General features: G+C 36.2%; 1 protein-coding gene across 4 annotated transcripts in view; it reads left to right on the forward strand.

Moving 5' to 3' along the window:
• Positions 1 to 23,503, forward strand: part of chrm2a (cholinergic receptor, muscarinic 2a) — a 656,161-nt gene that overhangs the window by 253,843 nt on the left and 378,815 nt on the right. For 3 of the 4 annotated variants that reach the window (XM_039769949.1, XM_039769951.1, XM_039769950.1), the window contains exon 3: positions 9,109 to 9,197. The exons of the other annotated variant lie outside the window; for it this stretch is intronic. The gene's annotated coding sequence lies outside the window, so the exon portion shown is untranslated. The remainder of the gene's footprint in view (positions 1 to 9,108; positions 9,198 to 23,503) is intronic. 4 annotated transcript variants of the gene reach the window in all.

Below are 23,503 nucleotides of genomic sequence, written 5' to 3' on the forward strand. Positions count from 1 at the left end.
GCTTAACGTCTATTATAGAGCTGATTGTGTGGCGATTGGTTACTTGGAGAAAGAAAAGGAAGGACAGGAATTGGAGGTTAGTACGTTTGAAAGAGACAGTACTGCTGCAATAAATTATTTCATCGAAGGTCACGCACGGCGCAGCAAGCATCTTGTGTGAGGCACGAACAATCACTGCTCCACCATTTTCCCATGTTTAATAAAATGCTTTAACTCCTATCATCATAAAAATGATATCAAGTATACATCTCAGTATTTTAATTATTCAGAAAGCTGTAATATCATGAATTTAATGGATTCTGTGTCCTGTAAGAGGAAGAGAATGTCCGTTTAAAAAGCACGTAGTGATTCACACACATAGAGCACATAGAAGATCAAATACAAAACAAAGCATTTAACGTGCTACTTTAGTTACTATGGGATTTAAGAAGATAGTAAATTAAATGATTTTAAGATGAAGTTTATGATGTTCTAATTTAATGACAAAATAAACTACGGGATTAAAGTGGAAATTTAGAGTTTAAAGTTGAAATTTTGTGCTTTTTTCCCCACTGTGTGCCTTTTTTTTCTGTACCCTAATAAGCTTTCATATGACACTCACGGCGACTTTGATATCTAGCAACTTCTTTTTTATTTCGGGCACTGTGCAACTTTGTGAACTTGAGCTTTCGAATTTCTCCGACACTCTATGTCATTCGATCAACTTCCTTTTGTTGTTCATACAGTGGAACCTCGGTTCACGAACGTCTTGGTACACGTACAAATCGGTTTATGACCAAAAAGTTCGTCAAACTTTTGCCTCGGTTCACGACTACACACTCGGTATGCGAACAAGCCAGTTTCCCTTTCGGTTTGTACATTTTCAGTCTCTCCCTGTGCATTTCCTGTGCAGTGAGCGAGCAAGAGAGAGAGAGAGAGCGCGACACACACACACACAGCATGCGAGACAGAAGCACACACACATACAGGCACACGAGACAGAGGCACGCACGCACGCACACACACAGGTGCGTGAGACAGAGGCACACACATACAGCCGCTCCAGGCTCGCGAAAGAGACACACGCACACACGAAAGAGAGAGAGAGACAGAGAGCGAGAGAGGGAGGGCTGGACAAATAAGGTAGAAAAGGCTTGTTTTTGTTTTCAGTTTTGTTTACAGCGATCGGTTCATAGCGTGCATTGTGGCAATGTTACTTTTCTTGGTGGTTTATTAAATTACAGATTTTTCAAATGTTCATTTTTTTCCCTGTGCTTAAAACTCATTAAAAAAAGTGTTTTTAGCGAACTATTGCAGTGTTAGTTTTCTCTGTTGTTCAAGGTTTTCTCAGTGTTATTCAATGTTTTTACATTTAGTTTACTATTACGCTGTGCGTTCTATGGTATAATTAACTATATTTGTGCTTAAAAACTAAAAAAATATATATTTACATACAGTTTGTATGGTCTGAAACGGATTAATTGTATTTACATACAATTCTATGGTGGAAATTGCTTCGGTTCACGACCAAATCAGTTTATGAGTTTTGAAACGAATTATGGTTGTGAACCGAGGTTCCACTGTACCACTATTTAAACCAACAAATAGTACGTTTTTCCTTGTCTCCACTTGGTATTCGCTGAAATTCTTCTATTTCCCCCAGTGCTTTTGCCATTACTTTTTTACAGAACTCTGAGTTTAAGGGCTATTTATATTGATTTGTATATTCAAAGAGGCGTAATTCTGAGAGGTGCGTCCATGTGCGTTACATTTCACACTGATTGGGATTTATGTAGCTGAAGAACGTGGAAGTTGACATTCGCACAGATTTATGCATCTGGATTTTTTTGTGCATAAGCACATTGCCGATTTCGTCCATACGCCATGTTATAGTGTGAATTCTATGCATGAGGCCCCAGGGGTCTGATAAGTTGTGATCAGTTACAAACTAGGCAATTGTTTTTGCAGTGTTAGATATCATCGCCCCTGTGGCTGGAGACCTAGGTCTGGATTTAAAACACAATTAAAGTCCCCAGCCATTATAGTTTTATGAGTGTTCACATTGGGAATGAGTGCAAATCCCTGTCATCCACATTGGGTGTGTAGATATTTATTAAAATAACTTTAAATGAACTGCAGCATAAGGCAGCAAAGCTAAAAAAGAAAATTAAAAAATGGTTTGGAGAGAAATTTATTTAGGATCTGACTGTTTAAAGTTTATTGGTCTAGTTTGATGATTAATTTAAATTTTTTGCATATTAACTCTAAATTGTTTTGTGCCAGTAGCCCTTCTCTTTCACTTGATTAATAGATAGAGACTTTATTAAACTTAAAACTACTCAGTTACAGCAGCAGACAAAGACACAAATAATAGCTGTATTTGTCTAAGGTTTAGAAAGTTCTGAAGCTTTAGTTTGCCTCACAAAAAAGTCAGACAATGGGTATGGCACTTGTGAAAATAATTCCACTGTCCAAATATCTTTGTTTTAAAGTTGTGGTAAAATTCAATGGGAAGACAGTTCACACAAAAACAGATGGAAACTTTGATATTATAAAGAACAGAAAGATCTTCCATAAGATGTTTGGGGTTAAGCTTTACATATCTTCTTACATTTCTTTACATCCCTATCCTACACTTACAGCACATTTGTCAGAGCATAAGAAAAAAGAACTGTATGCCATTGTTCTATTCAAAAGCAAATCCAACTTGTCATGCTTCTATCTGAGAGATGATGTTCCTAACTGGGTAGTTAACCTTCTGTTATTACAGACAGCTAAGAAAGTCATATTACATGTTACCTTACAGGAGTAACAAATACCATTATCTAATGGCTGTGAAACTTTCTAAAAATTTGAACTAATGTGATTTGAATTGCACTTGCTTGTAAGTTATAATTTCACAGTGCATGATGTCAGTCACTGGTTCAGTAAATTGGCACAATGTAATGCACCATTTTCTAATAAGATGTCTGCTAGACCATCTCAGTGCCATTTAATGCCTCAGATAAGGGGTGACTCTTTATAGAGCCTTATGGCTCAAGGTAGAAATAATCTCACATAGCACTCCTTGGAGCAGTGGAATTGTCTGTCTGTCTGCTGAAGGTGCTCCATTCTTTAACCAAAAAACTCATTTAGCAGCAAGTCATTGTACTGGATAGTAAGCAACTTCATCTGTGATCTCAGTTCTACCACTTCCTCCAGTAAATCCAGTCTGACTCCCAAGGCTGAAATAGCCGTTTTGATCAGTTATGTGTTTTTAAACATTTAATACAATATTCAGGCTTTTTTTTATATATCAGTCATGTAAAGTACAGCAGATCAACACTCATTCTCGGATAAGTAACAGAACTTTAAATTGCATAGAATAAGACTTTTTTTTTTGCATATGTAAGCCATTTATAAATCAACCTTTTTTCTGAGTTGATACCTGATATTATTAAAATGGCATGATGTTTGCATGTTCTGTAACACCATTATGTGGAAGATAAGCCAAAGTATCAAGAAAAAAAAAAACTCACACAAAAATGTCTGTTAACTGACATTTCCAAATTGGTACTGGGTATGTTTTGTAAGTGAGCCCTTTATCCAGAATTGACTCTTGTTTTGTGTCTAATGTGGCTGTGGTAGGCAGTCATCCCTGATCACCTACTGTATATTGAATTAAGAAGTTTTTAGAATGCAATTCTGTGTTTACTGTAACTATTCTATGATTTATGCAGGTGATGTCTTAATCCACCCAATCTGTATTATGTCTCCAAACCACAAAATCACGTGTTTCATTGTCTCTGTCTCTTTCTTTTTAATTTTCTTTTGTATTTTACTTTAGAGGCTTACTACAGACATGCCTTTCACCTTTGTTATATTCTTCTGAGTATCAGGTTTCTGTTAATATAGACTAAAACGTCTATCGTGAATACAGCTTCCCATTCTTTTGCAACTGTAGAGTTTCATTGTGATATTCTTTAATAAAAAGTTTTAAATGTCTGAGAAATTAATTGATCATTGAGTGCTTACTGGAAGATCAATAAATATATTGCACTTTTAATGTTGATCTTCTTGTCCCACTACTGTTATGAATTTTTCATATACTATATGCATTAATACTTAGACCTGTCTTTGACACGTCTACACCCTAACATTTTAAATGAATAATAATTAAACTGTTATTGGCAATTTAATTATAAAATCTGGTAACTTCCTACAAACTCAGAATCTATGTAATGCACAAATGTCATGGCTTCATTGTGATTATTTTACAATCGAGAAAATTAATTATTAAAGTAGCAAGTGATGATTAAGCATTTTCTAAAAATCAGTGAAGACCCTTTCAACCCTGTCTTGTATTTAACTAAATAGTAACAGAATGGGTTTGGCCAATTGACTTTTTTCATTTTGCGTTTATGCAAAAACGAGTGACAGTATTTGACTAGTTTTAAGCCTATTGTACATTTGTGCATTTTATGGAAAGTATTTGTATATAGAGATGGGGGGGACTCTAATCTTATTAATGCAAAAGACTGAATTATACAGACTTTCAAGCAGAGTTATGCATGATCACAATGTAATTTGACTCCCTACCATAGTAGATGACCTAGTGGTATGTATTTACGTGTTCTGTATTGTATGTAATTTTCAGAGCTCACCAGACTGAGATCAGCTTCAGTGTTGCACAATCTAAAATATACAGTAAATCATAATCATCAGTACTTAGTATGGTGGGGTTATGGACAATACCAGACTAGCATAGAAATCGAGTAACAATTTACCACTCTGCTTCAGTTCAGCAAGCTATTCCTTGCAATTGCATAGTTCTGTGACAGTCTCACTTGCCAAATATATTTTTAGCCAACCATGAATGTGTTGCCTGAAAAATGTTACTCAAGATAAAGTGACATCTTTGCAGACAAGACCCAGCTAAGAAGTTTTTTTTTTGTTTTTTTTTTCTTGTGTGTTTAGAGGCTGACCTTTTGCCTACTCTGAAAGGTCACGCTCCAGCAACCTTTAATATTTACCTGGAGGTGAACCTTTATTTAATCAGCAAAAGCTACAACTTCTCTTAAAACTAGGTTTACATTTCTTTATCACTCTGTTCATTGGACTTAACATCAGAAGGATTCAATCTTTCTAGATTCAGGCTGTGGCTATGTGGCTACAGAATTTGTGTAAAGAAGTGTCGCCAGAGGCCAGAAACATTTCTTGCATTTGTTTTAGTTGCTTTATTGCTGTATTTTTCCCATCATGTTGTAGAGAACATGTGAAAGAGCCCACTATCCAAAGTGAGCAGAAGAAGACCCCATCCCCTGGGCATGAAGAATGGACCACATGTTAAAGACAAATCAGTACACTCCTCAACTTACTTGAACCAAATTAAAGATTACTACTTCAAAGGCTTAGTGTTAATAATAAATTGCTGTACCAAGATAAACTGAAACACTTACCTAGCAAAAGGGTTTCTATTTTCCGGATAACAGATGTTATCAAGTTCATGTGTACCTGACAAGTAAACAAATAGCAAGACAACCTTCTCACTGCCTAGTGCTTATGTCTAAACTTGCTGTTGGATTGTGCATTAGAACAAAAAAGAACTACTGTAAATGTGATATCGCACAACTTTGAAAACAGAAAACAGTGGAAATGCTTGCCACACCTTAGAAACTAAGCTCCTGCACATAACAGAAAACCTTTTAAAATAACGGCTCTATCAATACATTTACCACATATGTATTTTTATTCCATCTTTTGTGCTTATTTATAATTACTTTATTTTTTTAAATATCCTTTTATTCAACAACAAATTGTATTGATGCAAATCTAATGGGAATCTTTACCAAAAGTCTAATTAGTTCTGAGGCTGGGGATTTGTACTGAATGGTTTCCGGTTTGAATCCCATAAATGCCAGAAAGTGACTCTGCACCATTGGGTCCTTAAGCAAGGCCCTTAACCTGCAATTGCTTTGTCCTGGGTATGATGTTAACCTGCATCCAGCCCTGCAAGCAAGTCTACAAACTTGCAGGAAAAATTTGAGGGGAAGGGGAGAGATTGCTACTCCAACCACTTTTTTTTTTTAAATTAAAAAAACTTGCCTCACACTTTTCCAGTGTGGTGCTGAAGTGTCACCCGTTGCATGGCTGCACTCTAGTCCCAATTCAGGTGGTTACTTAAGGCAATAAAACATACACTCACCACTTTCCTGTTTGCCGTTGATTTGCATTTTGGGCCTTGTGTGCAGTTAGTGCTCAGTCCTTTGCTGAAGATTTAAGTTCTGAAAGAGAAACATGTAATACCTGAACTATCAGGTCTTACAGAGCATTCTTGGAAGAGAGACTCTTACTTTTTTCCCCACCAAAGAGCATTGTAGCTGTGGTGATAGTTTGTGTTCTTGCTGCCTTGTACCGGTTTTGTACATTCACTACTAGAGGAGTGGTGTGATGCATTATCCTTCACATTAGCGAAGTACAATCTACAACATGTAAATAAACCATATGTTACGACCAAAGTAGTGAGTAAGTAGAACATGGAGTCTGAAATTGCTCTGAATGACTGGTTCCAAATGACCAATTTGGAAGTGATGTGCGAGTCACATGGAAATGATGATATAGAGGCAATCGGTCACTGCACCACAGACTATGTTGACTTCTGCAGCCACCCAGTGGTACCCACAAAGATAGTGTGATGCTTTCCACACAATAAGCCCTGAATTGCTAAGGAGTCAATGCTGCTATAATATGCCCTGATGACTGTAAACTGGAATATGCTGTGTTGCCAACTGCTGTTCAGTTGATCTGTTAACCACAATCCAACCTTCAATTGCTTAGCTATTTTTCATTATAAAGAACTGGACATTTATGAGAAATGCTGAGTCTCCCGTCTTCCAGTGTTCTGGAGGAACATAACTTGGTCTTGATCATCTGTATCTCACTCTATATCACATTATCACATGGATGCCCTTATCCTTAGTACTTCCAAGGCATACCACCACTTGGTAGTGCTCTTCACTGGCATGGTGAAATATGTCACTTGTGGAAGAAACCCCTGAGGAAGACAGGAATAGTTCAATCAATCAGTCTTTATTCAGGCACCAGTGAGTAGATGGATTCATGTGTTGAAAGGCAGAAGAGTGAAGTTCTGCTTTTCAGTCAGCTTTTTATTTTCCTTCCCCCCTACCTTTCCCCTTACTTATCAAAAAGCATAATGTTGTTTACCCAAGTATTTCATCTTGTAATCGGCCAACTGTTTCTGTTTTGTGTACGTGTCAGATGGGGCACTAAAAAAGGAAAGATCATCTTTCCTGTGTCTAACAGACACGTTCCTAAAAAAGGAAGTTGTCCTAGGTCAGCTCACTGAACCCTGTCTTATGACAGATGGCTGTATGAATAAAGTGCCATTATAGGAAAACAGCTTTGTCAGCTTTTAACCCTTAGTAGCTCGCAAGCAGTTAAATTTTCTTTCACACACTTCTGCCTTTGCATGCTAGTCTCTCGTTTCTGAAGCCTTGCATGTCACCATTTCTTGCCTGCAATTCCATTGTGAGCTATGCTTTCTATCATAAGACATTATCTGTGAAAACACAAAGTGGTCTTGAAAAAACAAAACACTAATATGAAAGAAAATACTTTGTCTCCAATAATCTATTATGACAGCATGCATTGTTTTTTTTATTTTTTTACACCACAAAAGTAAAAAAGATTTCAAATGTTAAATACAAAACTAAAGTTACCTTTTTTGAATGTATAGAGGTGGGTCAAAAAATAACACATAACTATATTAGCATTATTTTGTAGTTATGTAAACTAGAGATGCATTGCTTGAATCGCAAGGGTTTTTTTTTTTTTTTTTCATTAATGATCAGTCATCTCATAAGTGACCAATATATTTTTCCTATTTTTTGAGCAAATAATGACGATCTATAACTCAGGCCTTGGCTCTCTTTAATTAAAGAGAATGGTGGATTGTGGGAAAGGTTCGAGTTTCACTTATTTTTACAGCTATCCTGAAATTACTTCAGACAAATTTGGACAAGTAGCTGGCTTTTCTTGTGGTCTCATCATAAGTAAAGGAAAAGTGTGAATAAAAGTAAATGTTCTCTCTGTCAAGGTGATCAAGTATATGAATAAGCATAGAAAGTTAATGATACAGATGTCTCGCCTGGACTTGCTGAATTGCTATAATTTAAGCAAAGCAGATGGCTTGAGAAGAGACAAAGGCCATGGATTTGGGCTTTTAAGGATTTTCATATAAGCAGTTTATTTTTATTTAATGGTGCATACTACATTAGTATAAGTATATCACTGTTCGGATCTCTTTCTCTACAGCCTTTTTGTTAGAAGTAATTATATTTTGCAAATAATCACTTAGCTTAAGATTAAAACTAATGTTTTGCTAGTTTTGTGATAGTTCTATGGTTGAACAATGACGACAGAGCATCAGCACATTGTGGCAAAACAGACTTTAATACAGTGATACCTTCCTACTGTCTTTTCCTCAGAAACGATCATCGGAGTATATATCAGATGATGTAGTTAATCTTCGCAATTTCTTGTTCTGGCATATCCCAAAGAGTGACACTCTTGAACACAAGCAAGACACTTTATTTAATACAATGTGTTAACAGTTTAAATTGTCAACCATTCATTTGGGGAACCTGATAAAGGCAGTATAGGCTCGTCAATTAAGGTTTTCAAAAGCTTAAAAATAAAAAATATATTTTATCAAGCCATCTTATCATAGCTACTTGCAACTTTTTTTTTTTAAAAGATGTTTTATATTTTAAATTTGACTTGGTGTTCTGTGTAAATATATTTATGCATATGAACTCATTGGCTGCTTTTGAAAGTACTGTATACACAATACAGGCAAAATGATGCACTTTTTAATACAGTAAATTAGGAATTGTTAATAAAAACACTTGAATTAATAGTTTTCCTCCCTCGCATGAACACTTGCTTATTTGTTAAATTCTAGATTCCCAGCTATACATCTATAAATGTAATGGGTGCTCAGTTTAATTGATTCTTTAGGTCCCTTTTCAGGAAGGTTTTTCTAAGTTTAAATCATTGGTGGAGAAATGAAAACCATTAATAAAAGCTCAAACACTTTATTAAATCTCTCTTTCTTCTCTCTTGAAATAGGTAGAATGTATGAATAACTGTAGACCAGGAGCTGGTTAATCCCCATTCTTAAAGAAATTCTGTAAACCAAAAAGTGATTTACTTCAAAGGTATTTAGAATTTTTTCTATTGGTTTTGTGAAAATAAATTGAATTTTCAAATCAAATTAAGCAAAACAATGTGGAGAAATGGGTTGAAGTGTTCAATTTGTATTGGATTATGAAGGTTTTGTAGGCTACTTTATCTTGATCATTAAATGACAAACTTGAACAACAGGAAAAAGCTATTTTATTATATGTATCAGATATCTTGTAATTTCCCATTTGTAAAAATGGTGGAAGACCTGCACATTCCTAAGCCAGAAGTATTTGCATTATAGACATAAAGAGTTTTATGGTAAATCAACAAATCAGACACTGAATCCAAAAGAGAAACAAACAGGCAATACAAAGGAGCACTAGCTTTCATTGCTGCATAAAAACAAATTGAAGACTAATGTCCACTGATTACTGTTTAGTGGAAGCAAGATTGTATACCAGAATCAACTCTCATGACAACACCTCATTTGATGTATGTAAACTTCTAGAGACGGGGTATTAATAATACATTTATGTTCTTATGTTGTAAACTAAAGTTGTGCAGTTAAAGATTGTAGAAGGTGAAGTTATTCCAAAATTGGGCTAAACTATTGCTGCTCATTCAAAACATCACAGTACATGTTTGGAAATGGACTGTAAACTGAAGCTTGGTGGGGCCATATTTTAACGTCTTGGCATTTAACCCTAATTTCATATTTTTGGAGTAGGGTTCCTATGTTGGATTTTCAATGTTATTATCTTGCTCCTTAGCCTGTACCATATTAAGTATTTCTTTCTCTGAATTTAATTTTTTCCCTTCAGTTTAATTTTTCCTCTAGCTTTTGATAGTCATATAGGTATGTCATAAAACTTTACGCACATTGATAATTGTTTTCTACAATTAATGAAGTCAGTGAGATTTATTTTCCAGTGCTTGGTCAATTTTGGTTAAATTTTGTGTCACCAGTTAGAAATCACTAAAGGACCCACCTCCCTTTTTCATATCCAGTATGTATAAGTCTCAACACCTGCTACGTAATGTTTTTATCACACAGCTCTCAAAATCTATGTTAGATACTAGTGCCTCTCTACTGATCAGGAGCCTCATGTATAAACGGTCACGCTGACATCGTGAGGTATAAAACTAAACTTGGCTTAAAGCCACATACATTCTCACGCTGGCTCAATCCATTGCGTACGCAAGTTTTCGGCTTGGTTTTGCAAACTGGCGGCACCCAGCATCAAAGCAGTGCTGCTGTTCATGTTTGGTTTCCCTTAATTTTTTAGATTCACATCCCTGACCAGGCTTTATCAAATACACTGAAAATAACTGCATATTGTTTAGAAATGTAAGGCATCTAACTGTAATCATCCTGTAACAATATAATGGCCCATGGAATAGCCAAACTGTTCCAAATACCACTGCTGCTTTAGCGCTGTTACTTTTAGTACATCACTTGCTGCCTCACCCATGTGCACAGTCTATTTGTATTTCTTCCATTCGGCAAACGCTTCTGAGCTTTTCCTGCATGAATCTCGCAGTTCAGAAACAGTTTCATCCCAAGACCTATAAACGCACTCAATTAGTCCATCAAGTTCTCCTGGAAGAACTATTTGTACTTATAAATACATGAACCATCTGAACTATATATGTACATGTATATGGTACATATGCTTTCATATTGTGTATTTTTAATTGTTTTTATCATATTATTGTTATTTTATCATTTTATAGGAAAATAAGTTTATTGAGGATTTGTATATTGAATCTCATTGTACCATACAATAACAATAAAGGAATTCAATTTAAGAGAGCGCATATTTATTGTACAGATGATGACGACTGGCTTATAAGTCGATTTAGATTTCCAAGAGCCATCTTCTTGGAGCTCTTGATATAATTTTTAACATGAAATGCATTAAAGTATTAGATCTATCTGTATTATCTATAGTATATGTATATTACATCCATAGATACATTTTAACTTCATTTAAATAATGCATACTGTTAGTAAATAAACATGTAGGCACAGTGGTGCAGCGGTAGCGATGAGCTGGTGCCCCACCCAGGTATTGTTCCTGCCTCGCGTTATATGTCAATGTCAATTTATTTATATAGCACATTTAGAACAACATAGGAATGCTGTGGCCAAAGTGCTTTACAATAAAAGAAGAAAAAAACATACAATTAACATAAATAACATAAATATAAATAAAGTAAAAGAACATAAATAATATACTGTAAATAAGAAATAGAAGTAAGATTGCATAATCACAATGAGGAAACCATCATTACAGTGATCCCTCGCTATATCGCACTTCGACTTTAAAGGCTTCACTCCATCGTGAATTTTAAATGTAAGCATATCTAAATATATATATTATATATAAATTTATATTTTTCACTGGTTCGCGGATTTCTGCAGACAATTGGTCTTTTAAGTTTGTTTGCCCAGTTGATTTCATACAAGGGACGCTACTGGCAGATGGCTGAGAAGCTACCCAATCAAAGCACGTATTACATTTTAAATAAAACTCCTCAATGATATACGATATCCTTCCCACGCGGTGCTTCCCACACTTCAAAGCTCTAACAGCCCGTATTGATTTTTGATTGTTTGCTTTTCTCTGTCTCTCTCACTCTCTCTGACATTCTCTGCTCCTGACGGAGGGGGTGTGAGCAGAGGGGCTGTTTGCACAGAGGCTGTTTGCTTAGAAGATACGGAGGCTCCTGTAAAAAATGCTGAAAGACTACCTTCACATTGATCCCTTCATTGCGGCCGCTTTATCGCGGGTGCTTCGTATACTTAAAAGCTCAACAGCCCTATTGATTTTTGATTGTTTACATTTCTTTCTCTTTCTGACATTCTCTGCTCCTGACGGCACTCCTTTGAAGAGGAAGATATGTTTGCATTCTTTTAATTGTGAGAAAGAACTGTCATCTCTGTCTTGTCATGGAGCACAGTTTAAACTTTTGACTAAAGGGTGTTCTTTTATGTCTAGAGGGCTCTAATAATGTTAAAAAATGTATTTAGAAGGTCGTAAACAGGTTTTCTATGCTCTAACTGTGAAAATATTAGATTTATAAATAAAGAATCCTACTTTGTGGAAATTCATTTATCTGTCTGGAGCGGATTAACCACGATAAACGAGGGTTTACTGTATAACTGTGCAGAGAATATTTATATACAGGTATATAAAAATAACCATACAAACATATGGTTTCTACTTCGCAAATTTTCACCTATCGTGGGGGGTTCTGGAACGCAACCCCCGCGATCGAGGAGGTATTACTGTATTACTGAAGGTCACGGAAAGCAAGTGAATAGAAATGAGTCTTTAATCTTGTTTTTAACAGTTCAGTTGTAGACAACTCCTTTATGTAATGAGGTAAAGAGTTCCACAGGCGAGGAGCAGCAGCTGTAAAAGATCTGTCCCCCTTAGTTTTACACTTGGTACAAAGGTACAAAATTTGTTAATCCCAGAATACAGCGAGTTTCAGGGGAGAAAAGATATAAGCATGAGTAGCTTTCTCAAGATCCCTAGAAGATAAAAAATGCGTGATCTTACTTAAAAGACGAAGCTGGAAAAAGCAACTCTTAACTACAGAATTAATCTGTTTCTCAAAAGAGAGGTTACTGTCAAAAATAACACCGATTGCGGACTTGAGGTTTGCAAAAGACAGAGAAAGAGCCGAGAAGTCCAAGACCAATTTGGGCTTTAGCTGATAGACTCTCTATAAGCACCTCCGTTTTATTTTGACTCAGATCAAGAAAATTATTAGCCATCCAGGATCTTAGTTCAAAAAGACAGTTGTGCAGTTGATTCACTGCAGAGTTGCAAATGGGAATATAAACCTGTGTATCATCAGCATAGCAATGAAAAGAAACATTAAATTTCCTAAAAATAGCTCCACTAGGGTGAAGGTACTATATATATAGAGAATAAAATAGGACTCAAAATGGATTCCTGAGAAACACCACATTTAAGAGGAGCAGTAGGCGAAAAAGAGGAATTTAAAGTCACTGAAAAGTGTCTACCAATTAGATATGACCTGAACCAGTTAAGAGCAGCCCCTTTAAGCACAAGAAGATGTTCAAGCCACAACAGCAATATCTCATGGTCAACAGTATCAAAGGCAGTGGACAGGTCAAGGAGGACAAGGACTAGAGCACCACCTGAGTCAGTAATAATAGAGATGTCATTGAATACATTTAGGAGGGCTGTCTCAACACCATGATAACGCCTAAAGCCAGATTGGTAGATCTCAAATAAATTATTGGAGTTAAGGTGATCAATCAATTGATTATAAATAATTCTTTCTAATATTTTAGCCAGAAATGGTAATTGGGAAATCGGGCAAAAATTGGCTAAAACTCCAGGATCTAATTCTGCCTTTTTTAGACAGGGACACACCGCAGCATGTTTAAAAAATGAGGGCACAAAACCCTCACTAATAGAACCATTAATAATGGCTAGTAAAGGTGGACCCAAAACATCAAAGGCTCCCAATAAGAGGCATAGTGGTACAATATCAAGAGAACTGAGAGTAGGTTTAAGGGTGTCAATGGTACTTTTTAACTGTGAAAGTGAGACAAGATCGGAAGATTCCAAGACAATGCCATGATTAACAGTAGGAAGTTCATAGCCAGTTGGAACAATACCACAGCGGATTGTATCAATTCTACTGATAAAGAATGAAAGAAACTGCTCACATGAAACAACAGTACAATTTTTAAAATTTTTTTTTTAATTTTATTGCAATCATTCCATACAAATCGATCAGTTTTTACAAAAAATAGGATTGAAAACACATCGACCCCCACCCCTGAGAGAAAGAGCATGGCCAACAGGGTAAAACATAAGGCTTGTAAACATACCTAAATTTATGAGTTTAATAGGCCAATAGAAATGAATGGAGAAGAAAAAGAAATGTGGAGATAATTGCTTCCTCTGAGCTTTAAGAGCTTATTCTAAAATATTATTGATTAGATCCTGCCAGGTTTTGAAAAAAATTCTGTACAGATCCTCTAACTGAATATTTGATTTTTTCCAGTTTCAAATAGTATAAAACATCTTTTTCCCACACTGACTTAAAAGAGGAGAGTTCAAACTGGGAGAGTTAAACTGGGATTCTGCCAGTTTAGCAAAATAAGTCTGTGTGACAAAAGTGTAGTGAATGCAATCACAGTTTGTCCTTCTCCACTTTAAACCCATCTGGAAGAACACTAAACACAGCTGTTAATGGGTTAGGAGGATTGTAACACCAAGGCACTTAAAAATTTTGGTCCAAAATTATGTTAATTTGGTGCAGAACCAAAACATGTGACCCAGTGAGGCTGGGACTTGAGTGCAGCGTTCACAGATTGGATCTTGCCCTGGAAACATTTTGGACAGTTTTAGCCGAGACAGATGTGCTCGATATATAATTTTGAGTTGAATAATTGTATACTTTGTGCATATGGCGCTCGAGTGAAGTCTCTGCATTGCTTCTTTCCAAACCTTTTCTGATATATTGATTAAGAGATCTTTTTCCCATTGTTCTCTTGGATCTTTGAATGGTTCGCCAAACTTTTGCATCTGTTCACGACCATACAACAGGTATACAAACTAGCCAGTTTCCCTTACGGTTTGTGCTCGCCGATGATTTCCGCATGTGTTCAGTCTCTCCCTGTGCATTCCCTGTGCAGCAAGAGAGAGAGAGAGCGCGCGAGAGAGAGAGACGCAGACAGACACACGCGAGCGAGAGAGAGAGAGAGAGAGAGACACACACACACACACACAGGTGCATGCACACACATGCGCGTGAGAGAAACACACACGCACACGAGTATGCAAAAGCACGGACTGCAAGGCCTTTTCCAGTTTCAAATGATCTTTTCCAATTGGCGAGCTATCGTGACCTGCGTCACTTGCACATTCGCTCCCCATTTCGCTCTCAACTGGAGACGATGCAGCGGACTGTGGTCCCGAGGAGTCTGGGCTTTCACCCATCTGTTCCAGGTCAGTCTGTGAAAGGCTGTACCTTGAACTTGTCGATCTGGGCTTGGATGTAGCTTTAGTTTTTTTTCCATTTTTTTCATCTGAGCCCCTTACTTGCCGACCACGTTTATATATGCTTGCATATACTGTAGTAGAACCCTCAGGTTGGATAAATACAGCATATCTCAGGTTAATAAGGAAATTATATAAAAATGAATACTGCTGCTAACAGAGCTCTGCTTCAGATGTCTATCTCTCGCAATGGATGAGACCATACTATTTAATTCCGTCACAGAATGAGGGTGAATGGCCACATTAATTGAATTAAATAAGACCCTAGGATTCTTAGAATGTGAAGAAATCATGTTTAGCTTTCTTAACTGCAACCTGGAAGTTGAATAGAGAAGTCCTAAAAATCTGTTTAGAAACGATCAGTCCATCTTTTTTCCAACGCCGTTCCGCAGTTTGACAGGCGCGGAGTAGCGGTTGCGTAGTTTCATTTAGCCAGGGACCAGTGGCCTCATGTATAAAGAGTGCGTATGCACAGAAATGTTGTGGACGAATGTTTCCACACTCAAATCACGATGTATAAAACCTAAACTTGGCGTAAAGCCACGCACATTTCCTCGGTACCTAATACCCTGGCGTACTCCAGTTGTCCACTCGGTTTTGCAGACTGGCGGCACCCAGCGTCAAATCAGTGCTACTGTTCCTGTGTGATTTATCTTTCTTTTACAGATCCACATCCCTGACGCGGCTTTATAAATACACTGAAATTAACCGCATATTGTTTATTAGTTTAATGCATCTGATTGTAATTAGCCAGTAACAATATAATGGTTCATGGAATGGTCAAACTATTCCAAATAGTTACTCTCACTGCACCTTCCTTTACTTCTTTCAGTTGCTCCCGTTAGCTCCACTCGGAGCAGCTGATCGGAAAGAGAATTATTGGTATCCAGCATCAAGCACATGCTGCCTCAGTCATGCTTCCTATTTGAACTGCTTCTCACATGGCAAACGCTTCAAAACCATTACTGTACGGACCTCGTGGTTCAGAAAGAGTTTCATCCCAAGAGCTCTAAACGCAACAATCAGTCCATCAATTGCTCCTTGTAGAACTGTTTGTAGTTATAAGTACATTCGCCTCACTGTAAACTTGCACTACAGTCATAATATTGCAGAACCTGAGCCACTTTATAAAGCACGTATTTACATATGATGACGATATCATTTTTAAGATAAAATGCAGCAAAATATGTTTATTATATTATACAGATAAAACTTTAACTTCATTTAAATAATCTTTATTGTTAATAATTAAAGGACACGGTGTCGCTACGGTAGCAAGGATCTGGCACTCCGTTCACGGATTGTTCCTGCCTTGCACTGCATGCTTTGCTGGGACTGGCGTGAAGGATAGAAAAATTAAACATTTACTATGAAGATATTTCAATGTTCCTTAATAGTTTTGAAGAATTAGCGTTATACGCTTACAGATGGCTTAATGTCTATTGGAGTGCTGATTGTGTGGCAATTGGGTATTTGGAGAAAGAAAAGGAAGGACAGGAATTGGGGGTTAGTACATTTGAAAGAGACAGGAATGCTGCAGTAAATTATTTCATCGAAGGTCGTGCACAATCACTGTGCCGCGTTCCCATGTTTAATAACATGCTTTAACTCCTATCATCATGAAAATTATATCAAGTATACATCTCAGTATTTTAATTATTCAGAGAGTTGTAATATTACAAATGTAATCGATTCTGTGTCCTGTTGGAGGAAGAGAAAGCCGGTAAGCATGTAGTGATTCACACACATAAAGCACATAGAAGATCAAATACAAAATAAAGTATTTAACGTGCTACTTTAGTTACGATGGGATTTGAGAAACTTGTAAATTAAATGATTTTAAAATGATGTTCTACTTTAATGACAAAATAAACTACGTGATTAAAGTTGAAATTTCGAAATTAAAGTTGACATTTTGTGCTTTTTCATACTGTGTGCCTATTTTTGTTTCTCTGTACCCTAATAAGCTTTCATATGAAAAACAGATGGTGGGCTACATACTGTAAATTTATGTTAGGTAGAATGCCCAGAGGGGACTGGGCGGTCTCATGGTCTGGAATCCCTACAGATTTTATTTTTTTCTCCAGCTTGTCTGGAGTTTTTTTTTTTCTGTTTTTCTGTCCCCCATGGCCATTGGACCTTACTCTTATTCTATGTTAATTAATGTTGACTTATTTTGTTTTCTTATTGTGTCTTTTATTTTTCTATTCTTTATTATGTAAAGCACTTTGAACTACTGTTTGTATGAAAATGTGCTTTATAAATAAATGTTGTTGTTGTAAATGTTGTTGTTGCATTACAGTTGTAATATTGCATAACCTGAGCCACTTTATGAATCATCTGCACTATATGTACATGTATGCTTTACTTATGCTTTCATATTGTGTATTTTTCATTGTTTATCGTATTATCATTGTTATTTTTATTATTTTATAGGAAAATAAGTTTATGGAGGATTTGCATATTGAAACTCACTTTACCATACAACCACAATAAAGTAATTCAATTTAAATCAATTCAATAGAAGACAGCACGTATTAACAGATGATGATGACTGGCTTCTAAGTTTATTTAGATTACCAGGAACTATCTTCTTTGAGCTCTTGATATAATTTTTAAGATGAAATGCATTAAAGTATGTATATTACATTATACAGATACATTTTTAACTTCATTTAAATATAAGCTGTTAATAATTAAACATGTGGAAATGGTGGTGCAGCGGTAGCGATGAGCTGGCACCCTGTCCAGGGATTGGTCTTGCCTAACGCTGTATGCTTGCTGTGACTGTATGGATAGATGGATGAAATAATTAAACATGTACTACAAAGATATTTCAATGTTCCTTAAAAGTTTTGAAGAATCGACATTCTAAGCTTACAGATGGTCTGACATTTATTAAAGAGCTTATTGTGTCGCAAGTGGTTATGTGGAGAAATAAAAGGAAGGACAGTAATTGGAGGTTGGTACGTTTGAAAGAGACAGTCCTGCTGCATTAAATTTTTTCATCCTGGGTCATGCACATCCCAGCGAGCATCATGTGGGAGGCAGGAACAATCTTTGGATGGGGCCTCAGATCATCACTACCACTGCACCACCGTGTCCCCATGTTTAATACATGCTTTAATTCATTTCATCATGAAAATGATATCAAGTATACATCTTAGTATTTAAATTGTTCAGAGAGCTGTAATATAATGAATGTAATGTATTCTGTGATTCACACACATAGAGCACATAGAAGAACACATCCAATACGAAGCATTTAACATGCTACGTTAGTTACGATGGGATCGGAGAAACTCTAGTAACTTTAACATTGATTTTAAGATTAAGTTTATGATGTTCTACTTTAATGACAAAATAAACTACAAGATTAAAGTGGACATTGACCTTTTCTCCACGGTGTCCCTATTTTTTTTTTCTTTTCTCTGTCCCCTAATATGCTTCTGTAAGACACTCAGACGGTGGGCTACGAGTTGCCTTTTCACAGCGATTTTGATACTTGAGCACTGTGCAACTTTTTGAACTTGAACTTGAGTGTCTCCACCACTTTGTATCACTTGATCAACTTCCTTTTCTTGTTTATACAACTGCTTAAGCTAACAAATAGTAAGTTTTTCCTTTTTGCTTTTGTCATTGTCTTTTAACCAAACACTGAACCGGGAAGATGATTTATATCGATTTAACTATTAAAATATGCAAAATTCTAGGAGGAGTCAGGGCAGATCGGCAGGTGCGTGCATGTGTGTTACTTTAAACACTGACTAGGATTTATGGAGCTGAAATGCATGGAAGTTGGCTTATGCACAGTTTTGTGCATCTGAATTTTTTTGTGCGAATGCACATTTCCACTTTTGTCCGTACGCCATGTTTTAGTGTGAGTTCTATGCACAGCATTATGCATGAGGCCCCTGGAATTCAATACAAATCAATGAATATACACAAAAATAAAATATTGCAGTACATCTTTATATTCCCTGCTCTGTGCCCCAGTTAATACAAATTATCATCAATACGCTAATAATCCAGTTTCCCTTCATTCTCTCAGAATGTGGAACCAATATAGGAAGCGCTTTAAGACAAGGAAGCTTTTATCTGTTGCACGTCTACATAACAACCATCTTTTTCCACCTTCTCAAACTTATACACTATTTAATGTCTGGAAAATGTCTGGAATTAAACAATTGAGAGACTTATGCATAGATAATGTCTTCACATCCTCTGAACAATTACACTTCAAATTCAACTTCTCATTAACACAATTCTTCCACTACTTTTAAGCTAGAAACCACGCTAAACAGAACCTGTCCCATTTCCCTCACCTCTTGTTCTATTCCAGAAGAAATATTGATCAGTTTTGAAGTCTCAGATAGCATCTCTACAATTTATAAAAATATTTTAAAGTCCCTTCCTTTCAAAGACCCCAGAGTACATTGGGGAAAGGATCTGTCATTTAATATTTCAGAAAAGGAGTGGAAGGCAGCCATGTACAGAATACACTCTAACTCCATATGTGCAAAGCATTCAATCATTCAACTTAAAATCTTTTTATCAATCATATTTTTTTCATTTAAAATTGTTAAAAATTTATCCAGGACAAGATTTAACCGGTGAACATTGAAATCTAGCTCCAGCCTCACTAAGTGTGCACAAATAAACAACATCAATCCATCCATCCATTATCCAACCCGCTATATCCTAACTACAAGGTCACGGGGGTCTGCTGGAGCCAATTCCAACCAACACAGGGCGCAATGCAGGAAACAAACCCTGGGCAAGGTGCCAGCCCACCGCAGCCAATAAACAACATTTTGGACAAAAATCTTTGCATGCCTATCAGACAGTCTTGGTGTCACAGTCACTTCTAACCCATTAACAGCTGTGTTTTGTGTACTCCCAGACAGGCTTAAAGGTGGGACAAACTAACTGTAATTGCCTTTGCTACACTACTAGCACACAGACTTATCTTTCTCAACTGTAAGAATCCCACCCCACCACTTTTAAGTCAGTGGGTATCTGATGGACTGTACTGCCTGAAATTGAAAAAAAAAATCAAATTCTCATTTAGAGGATCCATTCAAAACTTTAAAATATGGCAGGATCTAATCAACATATTTTAAATAAGCTTCCATTTTGGGGAAGAGGATACTCTTCCTTTTTTGTTCCTTTTATAGTGTAGTGCTGGTTCTCCTCTTTCTTTTGGGTGGGGATTGAATTATGCTTGGTTTGCTTTGTTAAGATTGACTTGACTATATGGAATATCTGCTTCGAACTGAAATCAATTAAAAAAAAATTAAAGGAAGTTAAAGTAATTAAAAGTAATGTTGACCATGGCTGGGATGGATGCAACGGTCTCATATTGCCGCAACTTTAAAGCTAACAATTTATTAGGAACAGCACAACATATATAGTCCTAGTGTACTGAGTTTTTAATTCAGACGTTGTATTAGATACCATTAACTTCATATTTTGGGTTTACCATATAAGAATGTGCTTCTTTAAAAGATATGAAGGGGAATTCTAAATCCTGTATTTTTTCTGTGAATTTATGGGCTTTGCCCAATTTATTTCCAGTAGTAAAAAAAAGAAAAAAAAATCACACATGGATCCTTTTATAGGCATCCATACATATGCGGGACCCCCATTGGATTCTGAAATTTATTTTGTGATCTTCAAACATAGATTGAAATTTTCATACAGAGCTCTGGATTCTAAATAAAGAAGAATTATATCAAAAGCACACAAAGGAAGCAGTGACATGTTAAAGTTAGATCACCACTCTGCCATATATAAAAGTAAAGCCAATTCTAAAATACCAGTAGAAAAATGTTGTTTGCAATTAAGATATAAAAATATATCTTGTCCTGGTGGCAAAAGAACCTCACACTGTCTCAACGGTGGTTCAACATGTGGTGGGTGCGGCAATGCTCTATCAGCACATGCTCCCAATCCCTCAGTCTAGAATAAGTACGATTACAAGGAGAAAAGAACAGCAATTCAAGTGGAAGAGTAAAGTAAACAAATGGAATCAAACAAACTCAGATTTTGGGGGATGGGGATAGTATGCACACCATGATAGTTGAAAAAGGAATATCTGTAGCGGAAGTTGGGACAAAAAAATAAGTGCAATTATTATTTGAAATAAATTAACAAATCCATAGAGGGCAGAAACAGCATTTGTACTTGTCACCATGAATGAAATGTAGGACAAAGCACACTAAACAAAGACCACTCCACCCTTGGTGCCAACACATGTAACAGTACATACAATACCATACAATTTATTTTTGTATAGCCCAAAATCACACAAGTGCCGCAATGGGCTTTAACAGGCCCTGCCTTTTGACAGCCCCCCTAGCCTTTCCAGGTAGGTTGGGCGTGCAGTGGGTGTCAAAGCAAAATGGGTAAATATAATACAATACCCAGAACAGAACAGAACACAAGTAATCATCAATACAATATAACAGTGCAATAGAAATATTGCAAGTACAGAGCAGAATTCAACAGTTGATGATATTACATAATACGATTTGGAAATACACAAAACAACCCACTTAAAGCTATAATGAGGGCTGAGAAAGAAGAGCATTTCATGTACAAAACAAATACATATGCGTACAATACAGTGTCTATAAAAGTACTATAAATTTATCATATAACGGTGCCACCTTTATCAGCCATGACAGCCTTTAGTCAGATTTGCAAAGAAAACTGCATTTTTTCCTAATTCTTCTTCCTCATAAATCTGATCAACCTATATGAAGATTGCATGAAGTGAAGACAAGGAAAAACCATACTATTTGGTGAATTTAATTTCAATTTCCACTTTTATCGTGTAATTTGTTAAAGTAGACCATTGTAAAGTTAATCTTAAAATTGAATTTCAATATACTATATTTTCACAAACCTCAGCATAACTAAAGTAGCATATTAAAATATTCTTAGTGTGCCCCAACCTTAAACAGGCTTTCTCTTACGCCAACAGGAGTGCACAGGCAGTGATTGCCACACAGAATACATTCATATTCATATTTGCTACTGCTGTGCCACTGTACCCTTCATGTTTAATACATGCTTAAAAGCATTTAATCATGAAAATGATGTTAAGTATGCATCTCTTGTATTCTAAAATGTTCATAAAGCTGTAATATCATGAATGCAATTTATACTGTTGGGCGATCACTGTCTGCCTGTTATGATAGGTGTGTTGCAGTATGGATTCACCATGTCCCCACATTTAATTAACAGCATATATTTTTTAATTAAATGTAACAATCTCTGTAAAATGTAATTTACATACTTTAATGCATTTGATCATAAAATTGATGATGAAGCATACATCCTAGTAATTTGTATATACACGCTATCTTCCACTGAATTGAATTTTTGTCATAGTATGGTTCAATGAGATTCAATATGCAACTCTTTCATAAACGAATTGTCCTATAAAATAATAAAATACAATAATTCACATAATCCAGCAGCGAATAATCCCCAAAAACAATGAAAAATATACAGTATGAAAGCATACAGTAAGTACAATACATACATATATTTGCACAATCTGTACTAATTCATAAAGTGTATCATGTTGTACAATATTACAGTTGTAGTGAAAGTTAACAGTGAGATAAATGTAATTACAAGTACAAACAGTTCTATCATGACCAACTGATAAACTGATTGAGTGTGTTTATAGTTCTTGGGATGAAATTGTGCTCTTGCACACTTAGTTGTAGATTGCAGCACAGGATTCCTCACATGCATGGAGTGGTGTCTGGATGCATCAGAAGGGAGGCTGCTCTAACAGCCAATGAAATTTCACAGCAATGAAACTGGATATGTATGAAGTTAGTTGGTACAGTCCATATGGTTGTTTTAGGGTGACAAGTGGGTAAAGTTTGAGGCGTATTCACATACACACATTTACAAGAGGATCGTGATTTATGCAGGGTAAATTGCATAGAAATGTGTGTGCGCCAGATTTTATGAAGCAGATTTTTTGTGTGCACAAACTTTCACACTCTATTCCACACAAAATGTTATAAATGAGACCCCAGGACAATAATGTTTTTTGGTTTTAATCTATGACTGTGTAGCTTTGGCTTTATTCTTTTTTATTCTTATATCTTCCAAGGCAATAGTTTCTCGCAAACTGTATCAAATTTTCCTCCAGGATTCTGTGTATTTTTTGCATTTATTTTACCCTCTACCTCCACAAGCCTTTAAGGGCCTGCTACGAGGAATTATTTCCACATCACACTGCCACCACCATGCTTCAT

The sequence above is a fragment of the Polypterus senegalus genome, chromosome 11, assembly GCF_016835505.1.
Source record: "Polypterus senegalus isolate Bchr_013 chromosome 11, ASM1683550v1, whole genome shotgun sequence".
NCBI classification, from domain to species: Eukaryota; Metazoa; Chordata; class Cladistia; order Polypteriformes; family Polypteridae; genus Polypterus; species Polypterus senegalus.